The sequence below is a fragment of the Falco naumanni genome, chromosome 12 (genome assembly GCF_017639655.2).
Source record: "Falco naumanni isolate bFalNau1 chromosome 12, bFalNau1.pat, whole genome shotgun sequence".
NCBI lineage: Eukaryota > Metazoa > Chordata > Aves > Falconiformes > Falconidae > Falco > Falco naumanni.
The window spans coordinates 32,315,601-32,331,670 of record NC_054065.1 but is presented as its reverse complement, the minus strand read 5'-3'; the positions used below and the strand labels follow the sequence as shown (position 1 = coordinate 32,331,670).

The window sequence follows — 16,070 nt, the reverse complement described above, 5'->3', positions numbered from 1 at the left end:
CTTCTTTTTTTCATCTTTTAGTGATGTACAAAATTCTAGTAAGAGACTCTTTGTCCCGAAGATCATGCCTTTGAAGTATGCAAGACAGGCAAAGTGTGGCAGAAGGGAAGAACTGTTATAACTAATTTACAGGAAACTGAAACTCAAAGATGTTAACTTTTCCCAAGATCAGACAGAAGGCTGGAACTGTGAATCAAGGTACGGACCTTAAGGGCAAGATGTTCCTTCTGGATTTGTTTCCTTAAATATTGGAAAGAAAATGTTTTGTGATCTCCAGATTTGACAGAGCAGGGATAGTTCTCCCTCTGCAAATCTCCATGGAAACTCACGATGCAGGTTGAAATGGAGACTGCAAAGCAAAAGGAGTGCAGCTCTGGGCTGTTTAACTGTAGCAAAGAATTTTCTGCATGGCAACATCGCCTTAAAAGTGGATTAGAACTGTGAATAAAGGAAGTGTCTTTGTCAAGGACTAAGGCCAGAACTTTCGTTGCTAGTAAAATGTTGTAGCAGCATGGCACCTCTGTTGTAGGGTTATCAGATTTTAAAGGCTGAAAAGTAAGACAAGTCCAGAAGAAAAATCACTGTAAGAGAAAAGCAGATTTTCTTACTGCCCTCGCGGGGTAGAGCTGCAATTGCATATGCCTAATTTAGTCTGTATTTTTCTGGATGGCCAGAAACCAGAAAAAGCAGAGGAGGTCTTGACTGATAGACTTTTCAAATGGGTACAGCGTTTGCTGTATAGAATGAAGGTTTTGACTTATAAGGATTGTCTGGCAAACCTTCTTCAACTTTCTTCTGGAGATCTGGGGCATAAAGGACAGACTCAACCTGTTCTGGGTACAATGCCACAAAGGAGAAATTTTGTACTTTTCTTATGTCTAGGATTGCAAGGTGGTATTAGGCATTGTGGTCCTTTTTATGCAAAAGCAAATTTCTCAGAGACTGATATTGCTTCTGTCTGCCCATACACATCTTAATGTAAATCGTAATGTACAGGTCCTAAGAAATATAGAATTGGCCTTTATATGCTTTACAACGAGTTTGGAAATTTAATTTGTTTTGAGTTGATGGTGTTTTTTCATCGTTAGACCAAAATCCATATATATATATGTAGTTTATACATATAAGCTACATTATTAATTTTCATTGTTAGGCTCTTACCCTTATATTCTAACCATAACATAATGACTGATAAAGTTTTCCTTTAATTAGTACATTTGGATCTAATGTTTTGTAGCTCATCTAAGACATGGATTTGTTATTTGCTTATGTTTATTTTCTTTCTATAAACTTAGAGTTATGTTTCTTTTAGTGAGAAACAATGTTAATTGTAAATGCTACTTTGCTTTCTGATGTGCTCTTTTGTGTTTTAAGTTGTGCCTGAGTGCTCAGAGTAGCAGGTCTGAATTTCACTCAAAGATACAGCTGATATTTGTGCAGCGGTCCTGATTCTGCAGTTATCTCTGTTAAGTGCTTAATATTCCTGCATTTAAAATTCATACCTGCAAGTGTTGTTTTTTGAAGGAATGGGGTTTTGTACATGCCAAAGCATGTGCAAAATGATAATGAACATATAATCACTCTAAGACACTTAGAAATCACTCTCGTTGCAGGAAACTACTTAAAAACATTTTAAGTCCTATATAAATTACCCTGAATTAATGAGACTTTCACTGAAGTAGAACTAACATCCTTACTAATGCTAAACGGAATCATGATTGTTAGTCTAATACATTGAATAAGAAATCTGCCCATTATAGTTTAAGAATATGGGACAAGCAAGTCTCCTGATAATATGTTTCACAAGCAGAGGAGCTCTGCAAAAACCCCTTAGTGGACTGTCGGCGCTGGGAGTGCACCCTGCGCAGTGATGATGTTGTGTCCCGGCACAGGCGCGGTGCTGCTGTGCCCAGCTAACCCACCAGTTAGGCTTAAATGGGGCATCACTCCCTGCAGGCTTTGAGGCATGACCTACTGAGGGAAGCTCCTTTGAATTTTAAAGGAGTAGGCGAAAGTCTAGCTTTCTTGTTTTAGGCACGCAGACTGTGCAGTCAGGGGAAGGACCCTCCTACAGAGAGCAAGTGAGAGCAGGAGCTAAATGCAAGCGGTCTGAAATTCCTGTTTGGAAAAACTCATCTCTCTCCATCACTATCTGGTGAGCCCAGGAAGAGCAGGTCCCGAGCTGGGCAGCTGGAATGGTATAGTAAAAAAGCTCTGCTGAATCCCTTGGCTAAGGCTGGAATTTCCATTGAAACATCCCAGTAAGAGAACAAAATCTTGCAAGCAACTTTACTAGTTCAAGTGAACCCCTAAGTTTTATTACAGCTGGAAGCTACCAGGCTTCTGGCTTTGGACAAGAAATGCCTCCAAGCTGCTGTGTTCCTGTTAGGGTCGGGTCCTCCTGGACTACGAGGGGGACAAAACTCGCTCCGTCTGCTCTCCGTTAGGAGATGGCCAATGGTTCCGTGCTTGGCTTTGCATAGAACAGCTTGAAATTTGACCTTTGACCTCTTATACAGGAAAGGTTGATGGAAGAAGTCAAGAAGTTGAAATTTTAGGGTGGAAATTGTAATTCTGCTTTTCTTGGGAATGCTTGGGAACGGCATTACTAAGTGAGAAATAGGGTCAGGAAAAAGCAGAATCTTGACTCTCTTTAATGGGCAAACTTGTGGACATCTGCCAGAAGAAGTGCTTTCCAGCCTGTATATAAACTTTCTCCTGTCTCCTCTCGCTGGTCTTCCTGTCTCTTGAGACTTGTTATTCTATGGTTCCTCATTTCCAACAAGGACGACTCCATCAGAAGCAGCTTCTTCTTTTACTCCTTGGACTTCACAACCCCCCTGTCTCCTCCTCCCCCCCCCCCCCCCCCCCCCCCCCCCCCTTTTTTCTTTATAGATGGGTTAAGTTGTTTTTGTCTAGCACTGCAGCTGTTGGTATTTCTCTTTATGGGAAACCTTTGGCTTTTTTTCTGTCTCATGTTGTTTTTGTGGTAACTTGCCCAGAGTGGGAGTTGAAACAAATTCATTTTCCTGAAATGTAGCTATGGGAGGGCTGCACCAGAAGATGAGAGAGAATATGAAAGGATCTCCATTACTGTGTTTATAGCTACCTGTCGCTATTGATCATTAACTAATCTTGCTAGAAGTATGGCTTCAATTTTCTTTTTTCAATGTGGATTAAGCAGTGTTGCCAACACACATTTTTCTTTATCAGACATTACAGTAAGTATGTGGCATGCAAAAGTTTGGAAGCCCTCACCTCAGATTGCTCTTTAAAAAGGACTTTTTAATGACTCGGAGATTTCGTGCTTAGTGGCATTGAAAAATTAGAATTTAACACTTGCAGCTGACTTAAAAGGCTGCAAAAAGGATATAAAATGGACAGAAGAATTCAGCCGTTTGAAAGAAAAAAGAGTGGTGGGGAAAGGGGGATATTTGCTTCTGAAAAGGCTTGAATTGCAGCTCCCATTTAGCGTACAATGCATTGTTAAAGAAACTCCCCCACCACCCCCCAACCACAAAAGAAACCACCTTGTCTCTACCTGGCCAGGGCAACACTGATGGCAAGGCAGCTGGGTATCCTCTGAGGTCAGCAGTACCCCAGGCTTCCTACCAGCCTGCGCTAAGCACCTACACAGACTGAAGGAAAACAGGTGAAAATTAATTCTGAAGAAACCGGCAAGTGCCTGGAGAGACTGAGATTTAGAAGTGGAGCTGTAGTGATCGGTATAAAATGTCTAAAAGCAAAGGGCAACATCTTAAAATCAGTGGGAGGAATAGTGTGTGTCCATATTTTGCCAGGGATAGCGGTGGAATTTTCTGTTCTCTGACCGCCTTTTCTGGTTCGGATCCATGGCACACTTATTTCTAATGTTTTTAAGGCCAGAGCTTAGTGCTCCATCTAGAAAAAATAGGCAATAAATGACCAGAGGTGGCAAAATGCCTGTGATCTTGTTGCTTAGGCATACAGCGGTCCCCAGTGCAGCAAGGCTGGCATCTGGCTGTCTCCCTGGGGGAGGGAGAGCAGGGCTGTGGATGGGGTCGCAGGAGGGTGCCACCTGGTATCCCCCTTCTGCACATCCCTTTGGCTGGCTGGGTCTCCATCCCACTCCTTTCCCCCCGTGCCTCCTCGTGCTGTAAGAGTAGTCCCTTGGCATAAGGCAGGTTCCTCATCTGTCTTCTACAGCTACAAGGCTGCACCCCCCATGGGGTGATGATGCTGCCTGGGCACGTTAGACATCACTCGGTCTCCTTTGAACTAGCAGATGCGCTGCAGGACTGCTACAGGGGACCACTGCTGGAGTATGATTTGTGGGAGTTCAGTGGCCTCCTGTGTAGGGCTGTCCACCACAACCCTCATGGGAACTGGAGGATGTTACTAGGACGTGATTTATCACTGGGAGGGAGAGCTGAGCTCTCGGGTGCTAGGGTGTTTGTAGCCAGTTGTTTTGCATTGATTTATCAAGATTTTAGCAAGTGAGTTACTCTGGTGGTATGGTATTACGAAGCTGAGTTATGACACATAAAATTCTGTAAGAAACATGGGAAGGAAAAGTTATTTCATCCGAGGGGAAGCGGTGTGGGAGGGACTTCATTCAAGAGCTGTGGGAGCAAAAGGTTGCAGTGCTGACACCTCTTGCCATCAGATGTCTGCCTTGCAGCAGGCTGCAGACGGTGCAGCTGTCTCCGTTTTTATGGTGCCACAGTTCAAGTGTGAAACTCACAGTAAATCCTTGGTCCTTCCTCCTTTTCCCCCTGCAGTTAGGGGCTTCTGTCATCAGTTTCTGTGGGATCACTGACTTGTGGAGCTGTGAGGCTCTGTGGGGAGAGGCTTTAAGGTGTCAGGTATGTGTGCAGGAGGCATACCTCACCTTTCAGGGGTTCCAGGAGAAAGCTGTCCTGTCTGCTCTGCCCTCTCAGTAAATAAAATAAACTGAAATCAAGAACTTCGGTGACACTGGTATCCTCCCAATGAAATGTGAATTACTTAGTGAATAATACTAAATGCTACTTCAGTATTAGCATTTCAAGATGATGCATATTCTCCACTCTAGAAACAGCTGGTTAACTCGTGTCTGTCACTCCTGCATGTTCCTCAGCTGGTGTTTAGGTACGATGTACATATGCAGCACCTGTGGTCCAGCTGAGAGATGGCAGGTTCCAAATCAAATGCCCCAAACAGCTGTAAACTATCCTGAGTTTGAGGCATGCTTCTTTTAGGTCTTTCAGATTTCTTTTAGTTGTTTTTTGTTTTAGGTTTGGTTGATTTTGTTGAACAGCAATAAAGGAATGCTCCAACTGCCTTCTGATAAACAGGAATTAATGTATAGAGTATGAAGAAGTCTTAGCAATCTTTCAGAGTTATCTCAGTGCAGGGCAGCATATGTAAGAAAAATGCAAGTGAAAAATTAGTGAATATGCAAAGGAACATTAAACCTGCCCTCACAAAAAAATAATGTTGTATGTCAAAAAAATCGAGTTGTGCAACTTGCCAGTAAAAACCTAAAGCTACTAGAGACAAAACAAATAACAAACAAATAACATCAAAGCGTTGGAAGTTATAGTAAATGCACAGGTTATTTCAAAAGGAGAGGTCCACCTGTAAATTTGGGATCGGCAGTTTCATATTACAAGAACGAATGAGGGAGGCAAGAGTGGCATGAGATCAAAGGGCACTTACAGGCTGTACTGAACGTACGATGGAGAGACAGGCAGGACAGAAAGCAGGATCAAAGGACAGTAATGATAAAGAAGGTCTGCTTGCCATCTCCTGTAAAGAAATGAGGTGAGTCAGCACAAGTTCAGAGAGTATTAAAAGAAGAAATATAAAAGGAGAGCACATTAGAAGCAAGCTACATGCATTTCCTGACCATCAGGGGATGAAATAAAAATGGGATGTGGGCGACATCCATGCACAAGTTTGTTGAGTGCGGGTGCCTTTAGCTTTTGAACTATGGATTAAAAAGCCTTTAGGGGAGTAGTCTGAAAGAAGCTGAAGCAGCCAGCACATTAAATGATGGTCTCATTACGGGGCTTGGTGGAGCCTTTTCAAGAGTGCTTTGAGTTCAGTTTGTTCCTAGCTAACGCCCTGCTGTCGGTAAATAGAAATGGTGCATGTGCTTATTTTTTGTTCTTTTGTTTTCCTCCGGGGCAATGACAGAAATATTATTACTCTTGTCTACTTCTGGAAAGTAAAGCCAATTCTGGTAAGTCTATTGATTAGCTGGGCATGTACCATCGAACAAGTAGTGAAAAGAGGTTTCAAACTGTACTTGGGAAATGCACTTAATTAAGGATATCAAATACTCAATTAGAATACTTAGGAAAATGCTCGGTATAATATTTAGCACTTAATATTTGTCATCTGTTGGAGGACTTCATGTATAGTAAATGTAGTACCCTTGTAGTGCCGTTCCTGCTGTTTATCAGAGGCCTGTTTGTGCCTGAGTCAGTGAGTGGCATGTGTCGGGTTATGCCACAAATCCAGCCGAGAGCTGGGAACGTAATTCACGCCCGAGACTTGAAAGAGAGGAGGGAAATGAGCCATTTCCGACAATTCATGACAGTACATCATATGTAGTCTAGCAGGAGCATTGTTACAGGGCACCATTACCGACTACCTCTAGAATGTGGATCTAAATCAACATAATTCTTCTCCAAAACACATATTTCAGTGTCTTTACTCCTCTCTCCATCACAAGCCCCACAATCGGTATAGCACGTGGTCAGTATGGCACGGCAGGAGAGTGGAAGCTTCTCAAGAAATTCATTGCACCATTCCTTGAAATAAAAAGTGTGTTTTCCATTGCTTTGGGAGATTGATGGGAAAGGTGCTCCTGCAACCAGCCTCCGTGTGCAGAAACCAGCATGCAGGGTTTTCCCTTTCCAGTATGTGCGTACCAGGAACCTGCGCGGAGCACTCAGTAACAGCAAGATGAGGCACTCGCATTGCAGGGTGCTGGGCCAGCTCCTCAGCTGGGGTCAATCCATGTAGCTAAGGATCTTCTCTCTCTCTCTCGTATTAAATTCCACTAATCTGTTGAAATGAGCGAAGCTAATTCCTTGTCAAGCTGTTAGTTGAATAGGTGCGGTTAATCAAGGAGTGCTTTTTTCAGAGTCCCGTTCCTTTGTGCTGCCATTTCCCTGTGAATGCCGCAAGGAATTTTTCTGATATGATGAATATAATAACTGAACCTTATGTCTTCATTGCTTTCTGCTCAATTTATTGTAGCTGGCTTGCTTTTTTCGGTGCTACCCCAGATTTTTTCTTGCTCTTTTTTTTGCCTTGTTGCATATACTATGGAATGAAAACAGTTTGAACTAGACCTAGAAATACAGAACTTCCTCAGCAGTTATTTTGCTCTCTTACCTCCCCAAATTTTAATGCAATTGGGCTCACTGCTTTTTATCCCTGATCAGTATTCTAGTGCTCTTACATCTCATTTTCTTTATCTGCTTAAATGATTTCCTGATTTTACTGTGGTTTACCATAGAAATTTCTGCAACTATTTTAGTGAACATTTTCTGTTGAATTAGTTAGAAAAGTATTTTACTACCTCTTTCCATAGTCTTGAGAGAAATTTCCTCTTCTCTTGTGTTTTCTTTATCAAGCTTAATATTGTATCCCTATTGTCCACAGTTTCCTATACTTAGAATTTTTGGTAGAGGTTGAAAGTGCCAGGACTTCCAGATTACACAGAAATATTTTTATTTAACGATTCAGATTTATAAAAGCACATGCTAAAACGAAGCAATTTTTAGTCCTTTACAAATTTAATTTACTTTTCTGTTTCTGTTGAATGATGTCCTCCAGTTTGTTGATCAAGTTGTGTGGTGATTCTTGGAAGATAGGGATCTGCCTAATGCACCTTGCTTGTTTATGGTTCTACTTTTTTTCAGTGAAAGGAAACTCACTGAATTAAAAGTTGTAGTTTGGATGGAAATTTAAGATCTCAAATTTTTAGCTCACTTTTAGCACTGTCAGACATGGCAGTAATGAGAATGAAGACTTAAAGACTTGGAATTTTTTTAGTCACGGTAAATGTGACAAAAGATACACAATTTTATATATTTCATGCAATATATAGATTTAACATATAGTAATGCTATAGCATATATAAAACTTTTTGAAGAAGGAGTTATATCCCCTTTTACATGCAAGTGCCATATGGTGCAGTCTCATATATTGCTATGCCAAAATGATTGCTTTCCAGAAATTATATTATGAACTGGCAATAAAAATAGTCCTTGCCAAGCCATGTGTGGTGGCATTAAAAGAGGATAAATGAGCTTCAGTAGGAAAAGTGAAACAACTCATTCCAGTTGTGTGCGAATAATTGCAATTAGATTTATAACATACCCTAAATCCACAGCAGTTTTAAAGTTTTGCTGATGTAAAGGGTGTTTGTAATTCATCTGCAGTCTCCTGTGTGTCCATCAGCACTGGCTGGCAGCCCTGGGTTTTCCTGCTTGTGGCTCACTACTCAAGCTCTCATGGTGCTGCATGTCTACGCGGACAGAAACAGCTGAAGGTTAGGAGGTGTGTTCCACATCACAGAGCATGAATAGAGGAAAGGATATTTGAACTTCTTGTGTTCAGATCATCAGACAATATACACCGTCTTCCTTAAATTATAACCTTCCTTGCTTTCTGACACTTTCATTTTCTGTGTGACCCTATCTGTGTTATCCTAGAGCACTGGAAGCAACATGACCACATGGGTCCCATGACTTACTCTGACACGGCCAATTTAGTACTCCCCAAACTAGTGGTTCTTAACATACATTGTTTTGGATTATGGGCTTCAGACCTTCTGCCTTACATGACAAGGAACAGGGCGTATTTGCCAGAAGTTCTTGCTATTGCTATGTGGAAGGAAATGGAAGGGAAGAACCTGCAGAAAGAGGCTTGTGATGCCCCCATGTTCTTTAAAGTGATAGCGACTGTGACCGAGACTGAGCATGGTTTATCAAGAACACTACAGAATTTGTTCTCTGGAGCAGAAAGGGGAAAGGCTACTGGCATATTGTTTAAAAAGACCTGCATTCAAGTTCATCAGGATGTTAACTGTGATATTGTAAGATCTGTGTGAAATCTATGCATAAAACCAACATTACGATGTTGGGTCCTGAATCCTGTTTCTCGAGGTTTCTGAGCATTGAAGAGAGCTTTTGGAGCATCTGACTCAAAGAACAAAACCCAGATTCTCTTCCCTTCCCTCTCTAGCTGGGAAAAGCATTGATATTAATGGTGAGAAGGGCTCTGAGGCAGAGTGTCAGGGTTTTAATGTGGAGCATAAGAACTTGTATATTTCTGCTTTACACTAGACATACCTAAATGCTGTTCCCTGAAAGAGATTAACGTGTCCGGCATAATCACTGATGATGCATTCATTCCATTTCTGCTGGTCAGAACCGTATGTGGAATAAAAATCAGTCAAGTAATAGAAAATCACTCTAGATATTTTAACAGAGAAATATTTACTGCTACTGTGAAATGAATAGAACATGACATACGATCTGGTGAATTCAGAAAAATACATTTTGGCCAGGTTCTGTGCTTGAAGGCAGAAAGCAAATGGAGATAGGCCAGTTGACATTGCCTGAGGATCTTGCCTTTGTATGAGGCAAAATAAAGGAAAAAAATGTGCACACTACAGCTAAACTAGTGCTTGTTAAAGTGAGTACAGAGGGGAAGTAATAGAGCGAGAACTACAAAAGATATTTAATAGGGGATTGAAATTGAACTGTACAGACCTATTGATAGCACATTATCAGCCCAAGGTACTTTTTCATCATGGCCTAGCTAGTTAAAGTAAAGACCATTAAGACATTGAGGAAGGCATTTTGAGCAATGACCAATGAAAAATAAGGCTGATGTAGCGTTCTGTAAACAAACAATAGCTTTCCAGATAGGAAGAAATGAATCAGCAGGGAAGAAAGTCCACCCCAAAGCCTTTAAAAATTGCAGTTAAAGACCAAATAAACCAAACTCTGAGAAATAATTATAATAAACCACACATTCTGATGACATGTAACATCCATTCTCACTCTGCTTGTCAACCTTCTCATTACTACTGCAGATTAATGAAAAACTGGACCTAAGAAAACATATCCTTCAGCTGAATTGCTCCTCGGTTCCTTCATCTTTACAAGATCTCTCTTCATTTTGCCCTCCTAAGTTGTAAGTTCATGTTTATTTGTGCATCCACACCTGGAAACCACTCTGCTTTTGGTAGCAAACATCAAACATTGCTGATTGGAAGCAACAACTAGTAAATAGAAACCAAACTATCAGCATGAAACCAGCATAAAATGTATAAAGGTCAGAATAGCAGCACCCTCCTCCCAGCACTGCCATCTTGCCGCCTCTTTTTTGGCAATTCCTGGTGGACAAGGTTTCTCAGTCCCAGCTCTGAACTTTATGCTCTGTTTTTTTCACAAGTATTTGGAATTAAGGATATTTTCTTAGTGCTGGGAGACCTTCACTTGTGTGAGAGACCAGCAGTCTAAGTTCTGGATCATGGATAGCCCCTTCTCTCCCCCTCAGACATCCCCATTTTTGTTAGTAACAGCACAGCTTGTACCACAAGCAACTGGTGCTGAAATCCTTACCGGTTTTAAAAATGGGCAGAATTCATGGTGAACATGGTTCCCCCGAAAAGGCAAAAATCTTACCCTAGGTGCTCAAGGGGAACTGGGAGCGCTGGAGAAGAAATCTCACGATCTGTTCCCAGTGCCTTGTTGTGAAACACCCACCACTGACACAAAACAGGCTCTGTAAGGAACGTCTGGGATAAGTATAATTTGTCTTTTATGCACGCAACTTTACCAGTGTAAGCTGATATGTTAAGTAATGGATTTGGTTAATTTGACTGTCAGAATGCTAAATGGCATCACATTTATAATCCTATAATTAAATTGTAATTGAGAAGGGTTTGAATCAACTAGCTAGCTGCTAATATGCAGCAGAGGCTTGAGAGTTAAGAGTTGTATCAGAACTCTAATTTCAGTGGATGTTTCTTCTCCTTGATGCAGCCTGTTTGTGTAGCTTGATTATTAACTGTTTCAGAGTCAAACTGACTGGTTGTTAGTGTAATGCCACTGTGCCATGACACCGTGCCATGATTTGCAATCAAATAGGGTAGGGGGGTGGTAATTTTTTGACAAAAACGACTGGAGTTGCCATGCAATCAGATGGAAGTAACTAGAGTAAAGCAAAACAGAATAACTGTAGGAAAACGAAACAAAAGTAAATTAAGAGCTTAAGGATGATAAAAATGTGAAAAAGTTAAGGATTAAAACCTCATTGAAGCCTTATGGAACATTTTCTAATGATGGCAATATATTTTACTGATAAGAACTGTGAAAGAATTTTGCATTGTTGTATGTATAGAATATTATTAACATAACAGAAATAGGTATAAACAGTAATTATGCAGCAACATTCTTGTATAGCAATCATCTTTGGTTTTAGGTGTGTTTATTCCTCTAGATCTTTGCTTTCATGAGTTTCTGTGACAATAATACCAAGTACACCTTCCTTTGTAGAAAAAAGGGCTTATAAATCTTCTGACCAAAACAGTACAATAGGAACATTCTCCACAATCCATTGCTTATATATGGCCTTCTTTACTCCCCTTTCTAAGTAGATCTATTAAAAAAATTATCTTTACATTTTTAATGGTTTGATTTGGCTACAGATTGTTTTTAAAGTTATAAGAAATGGTTAGTTCCACCTACCTTGTTCTTGAATTCATAATTTCTGTTAAGTATGTTTGAAAAGCCTTCAGATGAACTTGAAAAACTTGTGCTGAAGAATTAAGAAGGAAGCAAATATTCCCCACATGGACACTGTAGAAGAGGAAAATGAGAAATATATACCCAGCATATAAATTTGTACCTTTGGGGATGATTTTGTTCCTTTCTTATTATGTTTTATTCCACCCCCCACCCCCCATTGTTTGGTTTTTTTTTCTTTTTACCCCTACATTTTTATTTAGATCATAAACAGATAGTGGAGAAAGGGTATACATAAGTATTTTTAGAAAAAATCAAGGTCATAAAAATTATTTAAAATTTAGGAAAAAAATACCCCAACCACTGGTGCCTTGAAATTGGAAAAATGTTGACATTCTGGCCAGCTGCTTGTGAAAACTCAGCTGCAATGTTCTTTTGTATTTATAAGAGCTAATAACCCACATGATTTCCAGGGCAGAAATAATAAATGGGTTTATCTCAGTGGAAACCTAAAAGATTGGCATTGTAGAGCTCTAGTGACAGAGCACAGGGGTGTCCATTTAAAGTATCAATGTTTTCCATCTTATTCTTCCAAAGGGCTTCTCCTGCAGAACCTAACCACTTAGCAATGAACAGACTTGAACCTTTTTTGAATCATTAGTCAGGATGGGATTTCCTTCCTTCTTGGTTTTAGACTTAAAGTCAATACTATAAGAGGGCTTAATCTACTTCATCTTTCTGCATTGAATAAAGAATAAAACTCTATTGCCCAGTAAAACAGTAAGTGAAGAAGTAAACTCAGGACATGGATTTTTAACTTGAGTTTACCACAAATTCCAGTATTTGAATATATTTTGCATAATTTTTAAGTGAAATACTGGAGTGAACATACTATAGGTGAAGGCAGTTGGACATCCCGTGTGTGGTGGGTAGTATGAAAAGGAATGGGCATTTGGGAAACACCACGGTAGGAGATTTTGCCTTCATAGGCCCAAATGTTTCCAACAGAAACACATCCAAAGAGGAACAATAGTATATTAATATTTTGGTGCAGCATTTAGCTCCCTAGGGGTTTCTGGGGAGACCTTTTAAAAAACCCTAAACCAACACAAACATATGAAGGAAATAATGATAATAAGCATATAACTCTATGTGCCACCAGTGGAATGAATTTTCCATCCCCCTGTTAAAAAGGCCCTTCTTTTCATGTCATGAAGATATTTCTTCTTTCTTCTTTTTGCATGAATTCTTTTTTGCTGCTTTCTTGTCATCTTTATTTACAAGAAGTGTTTTTAACTCTGCCATCATCCTATTTAAAATAACACGGTATGTTCATTGATTTTTTTAATTAAAAAATAAATAAAAGTAAAAGAGGTTTGAAATATTTGGAAATATTAGTGAGGTTACCCAGATATGGAAGGAGAGCAGTGAGCTTGTTCCTCATTTATAAGATTTATTCTGTTTTTGTCAGTAGGCCAATGAGGTTAAGAACTGCTTTTTGGAGACCTTGGACTGATTGAAGATCACAGACAGGCTGGGGCTTGAAAGGAATAGGGTTTACTAGGACACACCCAGGTCACAGGTTTAGGAAGTGATTTTGCAAACTGAATTGTGTTTTGCAAATTCTTGGAGCTGGATGATATCAGAGACTACTAATATCCACCATACCACCTCCACCTCATAGCCCAGTTTGAATGGAATGTGTTATGTCCCAGGTTTCATGTTAGAGCAGCACAGATACCCTAATTAAATCTGCACGAGTTAGCTTGGGTACCAGAAGCAGTGTAGCTGCAGCAGTTGAGAAGCATCTTTTCTACGTGGTTTCCAAGGTGCTGGCTGGTTTACAGCTGCTTCCAGTACCTTAATGTAATATCACGGTTTCTAAGGTAGGTTACTCCTACAGAAATTGAGCATGACTGTTTGCATTTGTACCATTATTTGAATAAGAAATTCCAGACTGTTATTCTGCTTCCTCAGAAACAGCACCTTTACAGAAAGGAAAGTAGAATTGCCAAAGCATAAAAAACCAAATCCAAAACCAAACTAACCCAAAACTTATCAGCCAGAGCTCAATTTTAAAGCCACTTATTAAGTATTTATGGAGCAAAAGCAAACAGGAGTGTGTAGGAAATTTTGAGAGACCTGTATGCCAAGCTGGCAGGAAATTTCATCGCTAAAGCTCTACTCTTTTTGAAGAAAAACAGGAATATATGCCTTATTTTCAAATTATTTGGGCAACCCAAACTCTGGTGCATCTGTGAGCTGTTAGTAACCTCTGTACATGTCTGCAGAAGGTAGAGGTGTGGATGTCCAGCCGTTTGTTACAGTAAGGAAAGAAAGCTGATCATCTCTGTACAGTTTCTAGTAACTGGAATGGTTGTAATTATACTAAAAACACACGAAAAGATATCACATAAGCTGTCTGATGTTCTGCCTTTTCACTGTATTCAGTGTAAAAAGGACCTTCTGATAATTAGAGGAGCGACGAGTGCTCTTAAAACCCCATTATCATGTATACTTTGTGGTTGCATAGGTTTTGGAATTGGATGATGGTAGTACAAAGCAATATGAAAAGGTACTAAATTTAAATCAGATGAGAGGAAATAATAAAAGCAAAGAGAAAAGGCTGGCATTTTGTAGGTGCCTGAGTTTGGAGCATATGATTGCACGTTTTCTTGAACAACGATTCACCTCATCACTGAATGACCTATCTCAGATCACAGCAAAATATACACACATTATAGTATCTAGCATCAGTTTTGTGCTTGTAGTGTATAATTTACAAGTTAGAAACCCAATTTCAGTGAAAACTGGACAAGTCCTCTTTTGCTTTTGGGATACAGGTTAAATAATCTGCATGGCACCTATAACAATGTCTGAATCAATTAAAAGGTTTGCCCTGACCCGACTAACTCCTGGGGAGACTTGTCTTCTAATTAACACTCTGCCTGTCTTAAATTGTTGTCTGTAAGTGAATGTTTTTGGCTTTTCATATTCTTCTGTTGGGCTATTTGTTGTAAATATGTATCTCCCTCTTTTTTACAAGGGACTAGTAATTATCCAGGGCTTTATGAAATTCAGTTCTTTTTACTGTAATATCTATAAAGCTGATTTAATGATAGCTATTCATGCCAATAAACATTTAAATATTTTACAGCAGCTATATCAATAGTGTATTAATTGTAAATGCCATTTACTAGAACATAGTCATTTGTTGTTTTGCAGATGAATCCACTCATTGAAGTGCTAGAACATACTGATTTTGCCATTTTCTCTCCAACCCAGGCAGAACGAGGTTCCTGAGATAAAAGGAAACTTTAATAAGGGAATTTTAACAACATGCTGCTGTAAGAAGCTAAGAAGGTTTAGCAGAAACATATTTGAGCTAGTTATAGAAATTGACTGAGGGGCAATTAGATCATTTCACAGACAAGAGACTTTGTTGTTGTTTCTTCCACAGGGGAAAATTAATACATCCCAAAGCGTGGAACTAGCCTGGGAGATCCCTTGAATTCCTGACTGCATTGTCTGGGATGATAAACTCGAGGGAGAATGAAGATTTGAGCTCATGTATCCCATGCCAGTGCTGTCATTGCCAGAATACTCTAGAGCCTGCAAATTACTTTGTCACCCTCCACATGAACAGGGCTCCGTTTGGCCTCACAAGAGGCTCTGATGTGACAGAGCCCCCGGATATTTTGCAGAACAGAGATGCTGCTCTTTGCTCAGCCCTGGTAACAAGTTCCTGGTGTGGTGTTCAGTGTTTTGTGTTGGCTGCGCCGTGGCTGGAGGCAAAGCATCGATGGAGAGGCTTGGAATGAATGGTGGGAAGTGATTTAAGCACAACGCGGCGGAGGAGCCGGAATGCCATGTGTGGTGTCTGCTGTCACTGGCAGCACAACAGTGGAACGCTGAGCTGGGACGGAAGGGAATGAGGATGGAGGAAATGGGGATTAAAAAACTTTTATTAATGAAACAGCTGTAACACCTTAGGTAAATTTTCTGTTTTCCTCGGCTATCACTGGTGTCTGTTGTCCTCATTAATTTCTAGTGCATGAGAGCAGCATGCTTTTATTTCTTTATTTTTCCTTCCATCTTATCATTGAGTTGAAATAATGAATATAATTAAAGAAAGAATAGTATATATTGCCAAGAATTCTTTTTTTCTTGACTATTGCTGCTACCCTGCAATGTGAGCCCATCTGTCCTGTACTTCACCCACTCAAATTGCTGGCAGATCTTTTGTTAAAGCCACTGCATGTATGTAGGTCCCGCGGGGTTTAAAGTCTTTTCCCATATACCCAGGCAGGTGCTGCCATCCATAGAGTTCTG

At 40.1% G+C, this 16,070-nt stretch overlaps 1 long non-coding RNA gene across 1 annotated transcript; it reads left to right on the top strand.

The window, feature by feature from the left end:
* The first annotated feature begins 31 nt into the window (after positions 1-31).
* LOC121096400 lies at positions 32-15,712 on the top strand. The gene is made up of 3 exons (XR_005830487.1): positions 32-198; positions 10,082-10,182; positions 15,199-15,712. It is a non-coding gene; the product is annotated as an uncharacterized LOC121096400 (long non-coding RNA).
* Positions 15,713-16,070: the final 358 nt, after the last annotated feature.